Genomic DNA, 6,835 nt, shown 5'->3' with positions numbered 1-6,835 from the left:
AAAATTTTTTTTTGGAATGAAGTTAATGAAAAATTATGATATCATTTGTTTTTCAAAGTAGTGACGAAATATCAGATTGACCGGGCTAAGATTTTGCAGAGCACTTTATCAAATTGAAAAAAAAAAAAAAAAACTTATATTACGCGATATTACGAACTAAAATGACTCATAGAAATATTAAATATCCAAACTTGAAAGAGATAATTTAGTTCGTTAAAATAAATGAAATTATTTTAAGCTTTCACGTACATCAGAAACTAATTAGGTTTTGTAACTTTGATAAAACTTGGGCTTAATTAAATGCTTCTGCGAAATTCACGCGAAGTGACATACTATTATGTCTAGTCTGGTTATCTTCAAACTGAGTAATTGATTAGTGATGCTAATCAATGTAAATGTCTTTCAGTATCCCGACTTTTTTAAACAGATGTACAGTCAGCACCAGAGTGGTGAGCAGTAGAGGTGCTCATGATCTAAACACTCTCTTGCTGGCAGTGGAGCCATGTGTGTCGCGATCATATTGAGCACCATACTTCTCATCCACATCTAATGCTGACTTATACCCAGTGCTCAATATCTAGGATATGTTAGAGGCAAACTGTAAGTATGTAATTTTAAAATTATTTTATCATATTTAGGGGCTGTTTCACCATCCATTGATTAGTCTTAACTGACGGTTAAATGTGATGCCGTCTCTATTTGTTTTGTTCGAATAGATGATGAATGGTGAAACAACCTCTTAGGATTATTTATTCACTGAACAAATTTGTTAATTGATTCAATTAAAAATAGTAGAAGCAAATTACAAAATACAGTCAGGCTCATGTATCACAAACTTTACAAGTACTACATTCAATTATAAAACTTGTACTTTAGTACATTTGGTTATTCTTACAATTGCTTCCAAGGAATTTAAGCAGGAGCCAGACAAAGCTATTAAAGCATTTTAGTTGCGATAACAGGATCTACAAAGTATTTCCACGCTGAAATGAAATCTGCGCATTCGCAATGAAACATTTTTAATGCTTTTACAAAACTATAAAGTTGGTTGCGTATAAAATTATATGAAAGTGCACTATGAGTATCCGAATTGATATCGTTCGAGAAAGATTTGAATTTATACCATCAACGCATTCGGGAAGACCATTGTCGCCAAGATATGCGCCGTAATGAACCTGGCAGAAAGTCATTTTTATTTAATCGAGATAAAATATTCAGTCTCTACCCTTTTTTCGACCCCCGGCACAGTCACCTGCATATAATATCTGCTACAGTGGAGCATGCAAAAATATCTGACACGTGCTATCGGCCCTAGAAATAGAGTCGTATCAGATATTTATGCGCGCTTTATTGTGTCAGATATTGATGCTGGTGACTGTACATAAAATTTTAATTTGCAATTTTCATTGGATATTTTTTATTCTTGTCTAATTTTAAGGCCTTTCGATGAGCACTTTTACATACAGAGAAAGGATTATCCTTAATCTCTATATAGACATACATAGATAGCGGCTACTTTGTTACATGGAGTGTCGAAGCACTGGTACAGAACACTTTGCGTGTAGTTGACTTCAAGAATATCTCACTTTCAACTCGATACAAAACACAATAGTTCCACACCGCGCTTATTAAATCTGAAGAAAAACTTCTCTCAACGTCTCCGGTAGCATTTCGTTTGTTTTTTAACTACCGCTTGAAGCTATTTATTGAAACGTTGAAACAAAGAGCCGTTTGAAAATGAGCATTTTGAAATTTATTTTTATTTTTGTTTGCTTGGACTAAGGCTGCGTTTTCACCAGAGATGTGCAAGGATGTGTTGCGAGGAACGTATTTTTCATGAACTAATAGAAACGATTCATTTACTCATCCCCGCTTCGCTGTTCACAATTACTTTATTATTAGATCTCTTTCGTAATTCTTCCTTTATTCTTCTCGAAGTCTTCCTTCTATGTATACATGTTCAAATAGGTAAATAACTTAATATTCCTGTCTCTATTTAAGTACGTATAATAAAGATACTTAAAATATCAAATTAATAATATCGTAAGAAGTGTTGTTATTATAAAATAGGTGGCCCTTTATTATTCCAATGATTTTCGCGCTCCGGATGAACAAGCTTTAACTTAGAAATGACATTCCATTTCAAAGAACCTCTAGTTTACACGGTTAAGTCTACACTCTACCTTCCAAAATATGTGGTTTTTTTTTATTCAAATGATTTTTAAACACTTATTTTCACTTAAGGCTTAGGTTAAGTAGTCAACCATATCGTTTTAATTTTTGTTTGATATTTTTTTTTAATCTAAATATTTTATTTTATTAGTCTCAAAAACTTTTACAGAAAATAAGGTAAGCATAAAGATGCTTTGTGTTGGACAGAATTTTATTTGGTTGACAATACTTATTTATTTTTATTTATTTATTAATTTATAAATAAAAAAAATACAGCATTACAGTTTTTGTACTGAGGTAAAAAACTTATTTTTTGGTACAAGCTTATTTCTAAATAATTTTGTCGGGTAGAGTTAGTACAGCTCCACTCGTTCATCTGTGGCTTATTATTCTCATGTTTATTCTACGTCTTTCATTTTCTACTGAAAAGGGGAGGCTGCTCAATTTTGGTTGTTTTGTAACATAAGTTTTGTTGAAACTCTATAAACGTAATGCACTATTCTAAATTTATAATATCACAGAATAAATATTATTGTTTATTCATCTTCCATCTATGTGCGGTTCACTGGTGTGCATAAGTCCTCTCTCAGAATGAGAGCTCAAAGAAAAAATCCCAATCTGCACTAGACCCGAGTGATAACTATACACAAGTAAATTTTTATACAGTTTTTTTTAATATATAACTGACGGACTAAATTACAATATGTTTAGGGATCTTACTTTTTATAAGTTTTCACTGCATGTCAGTGCACTGCAATTAAAACTTGTAACAGACTGTAGAACCATGCTACGGGACGCTGTAGCACCTCTACGATGGATTAGACATAATTTGCTACGGGATACAGACAGGTAGGTCTGCCTGTCAAAAAAATACTTTTATTCTGTAAATATATACGCTGCAAAGGGTTCTTTTACATGTCACCTTTTTTATACTACCAGCGCTTCGGACCGTCTTTGACAAGAAAAAAGCGCCCTAAGAAATTTGCCAAGTTAGTTATTCATTTATTTTATTCAAAAACAAAAATATAATACAGTTCTCTTAACTTTGTATTAAACCTAAGCTGTGATCATATTATTATCATGCCGTACCTACATACATCCCTTAGCAAATATGTCTGCTCTACGATCTTCTAAAAGTGTTAATATACCAATGCGTATTAATAGTATGCAACTGCGTCCAAATATCGACTTCTTCTTCGATCCTCCTCCTCCACAAAGAAAAGTCTGATTGAAGCCAATATGTGTTGCACAGGCGTAGTTTTCATAGCACGTGTGGTCTTAAACTAGCAAGGTAAAAGGTAATTGGTTATTATTTCGAGAGGTTCAATTGTGTTCAGACTCAAATTTTCAGTTATAAAATTAGAAATATATCATTTATTGTTTTTAAGTTGCTTAGGATATTATCACTGAAACTTGTGGTAAATAAATTTTATTCTATTTTTATCTTTTTTTCCACAATAACTTAAATTTTCTGCACAAAAGTCAGTCACGTGGTCAGGTTCGGATTATCCCTGACTACTTTGTAGTATTGTAAAAAATACAAGGTATAGAAAAACTTGCTGTTTAAAACATGGATTGAATGTTCATAATATGATATACCAAACATGCAAACATAAAAAAAATTAGGACATTGATAAGACTATTTTTTTCTACATTTCCCGTTGTTCTAAAATACACCATCATTTTCGTAGCCACACTTATTAAGTAATATTTTAAACAAAAAAAGAGGTCAAACCTCCTGTAAATCCTTTTTTAACTATAAGCAACTTTGAAAATAAGACTGCGTCATATGCCGTATAATGTTTATCGCAAGCCATAATTATTTATCTATAATTAATGTAATAAAGGTTCAAGTTAGATTTGCGTCAAAGATCGAGCGTCATTTTCGTTACGGTTGCGACTTGGTGAGTATTGGGTAAATAAATATAATGTTTTACTGGTGCTGTGTCATTTGCAGTTAAGTTATTCAATATTGATTTAATTTGCTTCAAACCTATAGGATATTTACTGCAGAGCCGCGAAAGTAAGAACTTTTCAATTTCGTGGTCATCATTTTCGTGGTGCTATGGGCCACGAAACTGATTAAAGACCACAAAAAAAGATGATTTTTCCCTACAAGTAGAAATACAGAACACTTTTTATAGAATTTTCTGCTTTTTACAGTGTAATCGTTTATGCCGTTATGCCGTCTTTTGTAGTTTGTTTTAGAAAAAATATTATCCTGTTTTACCTTTTGAAACAGAGATATGGCGAGAACGCGTCATAAAATATCCGAAGACGAAAAGAAAGCAAGGAGACGGGAGCAAAAAAGAAATGTTATGCGAAAATTGAGAGAAAAAATAAAAAAAAATCCTGTTGCCATTTAGAGGAGCATTTTGTTGTGTTGTTTCGTTGTAACATAATTTCGTTCGGGTCTACCGTAGACCTGCACGGGAATATATATATATATAGAAGGTATTGAAAGCTGTTTTGGTTTGTGAGTTGAAGTTATTAATCTTACTTTTATTTTAATTTCTAGATAGTGTTTAAAAGGTTACAAAAATGACAATTTGAAGTCGTCATTTTCGTGGTCAAGTTTTAATTTTTTTTTTTATATAGATATCGATTGTCTATTTCTGTTGATACCTGATTAATTAAATAATGCTTATTCGTTTTCTCATTATGATCGGATTTTTATTCAAATAGTACAATTATAAGATTTTAAAATAAATAAAATGTTCTTTTTCGTGGTATCGGTGCTCATTTTTGTTACCGTTAAAATTGGATTTTTGCTTTTTTTAACCAAAATAAACTTTATCGATCTCTTATAATATAAGCATCTTATCGGTACATATCCTTATGTTCAAAAAAAAAACAGACCACATCAAAATGTGTATTTATTACTGTAACATTTATCTTACACCTCAAATAATTACCCAATTCATCTATGTTTCTCTTTTTGTATAAAAATCTGTCAGATATAATATCAAAAACTAAACAAAAAGAGGTAAACCAGACTTAAAAATATTGTTAGATTAGGGATAAGACCATTAAGAAAGTAGACCAAATATCTTGCAGTAAATTTAATTTTAGTTTTTGAACGAAAAAACTTGGAAACATTTTATCAACTACTCATCAAGCAAATTGCTTGAATTGAAAACGATACGCTAAGTTTCAAAGTACGGTTAGCACCAAAAGTGAAAGAATAACATGAAGTTTTGACATTTCATTGAAATGAAAAATTCAAACATAACAATGTAATTCTGTAAGTAGCCTGCAAAAATATCTTTTACATGTCACTTTTTAACTACCAGCGCTTTTGGAAAATCCATCATTGCCAAAAAACAACGCGCCCCGAGAAAATAGGCAGTTTTTTTTTCAAAAATAATTTTTTACCTTACAACAATTCTTTTAACTATTAAAGCTAACAAAACAAAATAAAAAATATAGAGTAAAAAACATCCTTCTCATCAAACAGAACGACATTATTTCTTCGACTTTAAATATAGTGAAGTCTTTAGATTTTTCCTTTTTCATACAAATTAAATAGTGTCGTCAGTATACGCCATTCTACATAGAGCCCAATCGACGTCACCATCACGCTACCAACTTTCGGATTGCTGTATACACAAGCTTCCTTTTAATACTATATCTCCCCAGGTTCGATTTGAAGGCACAACACTCGACTGCAAAGTTCAGAGACTTTTTTTTTATTAACTGGATGGCAAACGAGCAAGTGGGTCTCCTGATTTTTCATTTTTGAGAATTCCCATCGGATTTCAATACAATTCAGATTTTGTGTATCATTATTAAAGAAAAAAATAGGTAACTTTAGGATCTTACTTAGAATTATTAGCACTGTTGATTTCAACGAAGAAAAAGTGTCCCTACTTATTGTTTAGTTGTGTAACTTTTTTCATAGTTTATAATTAACACATGGTTCGTTATAAAATAGACACAAAAGTTATGTAAAATTAGGGATTTCTTTCGCCAAAATCGTGCTCGTGATTCTGAGTCTAAGACACCCAGAATTTACCTAATTCTGAAAAAAAAGTATAGGGTTCACTTGAAATGAAAATACTCACACGAGTGAAGCCGAAAGGCTAGTTTATAATACTTATTGTAAGATTTACATGATTCTACTGTCGCTGCTGACTGTACTCCCGCAGTCTCAATAGTAAGTACTGCATCTGGCGGCATGAGTCGTTTCAAGCTTATTTGAATACTTGATTGCGCATTTCAACTCTGGAGAAATAGTGCAACAATATTTTGTTACCACTTGTCTTTAGTATTGTGCAAATTGTGCATAGAAAAAAAACACCGTTCTGTTTTTGGGTAACACTGAGAAACAAGTTTAATTTTACAAAGAATGTTTTTAACCGAGAAGTGCCAACGACACCCTCACTAGAGCAAAGTTAAAAATGTGGCTATAGCAGCGGCCGGGCAGCCGTGTTATATTCTAAGCACACGTCTATTGGTCGATCCTTGTTTTTTAATAGTTTTTCTCTACCACTCAAAGTTGACTGGCTGAAATCCCTTCAGGGATAAGTCTGCCTTTGTACTCGACACTTTATTTTTTTCTATAAACTTTTCTTTTTATCTTATTATTTATTTATTTTTATGATATACCAACAGTGTTTACACAGGAAATTACATTAGATCAATGTTCTCTTATACTATACAC

At 31.9% G+C, this 6,835-nt stretch overlaps 1 protein-coding gene across 1 annotated transcript in view; it reads right to left on the bottom strand.

Moving 5' to 3' along the window:
- LOC141440543 (uncharacterized) overlaps positions 1 to 6,835 on the bottom strand; it is a 124,470-nt gene that overhangs the window by 58,802 nt on the left and 58,833 nt on the right. The gene's annotated exons all lie outside the window — the stretch shown is intronic.

The sequence above is a fragment of the Choristoneura fumiferana genome, chromosome 22 (genome assembly GCF_025370935.1).
Source record: "Choristoneura fumiferana chromosome 22, NRCan_CFum_1, whole genome shotgun sequence".
Taxonomy (NCBI): domain Eukaryota; kingdom Metazoa; phylum Arthropoda; class Insecta; order Lepidoptera; family Tortricidae; genus Choristoneura; species Choristoneura fumiferana.
Note: the sequence above shows the minus strand (reverse complement) of the source record. Positions and strands in the feature narration are given on the sequence as shown.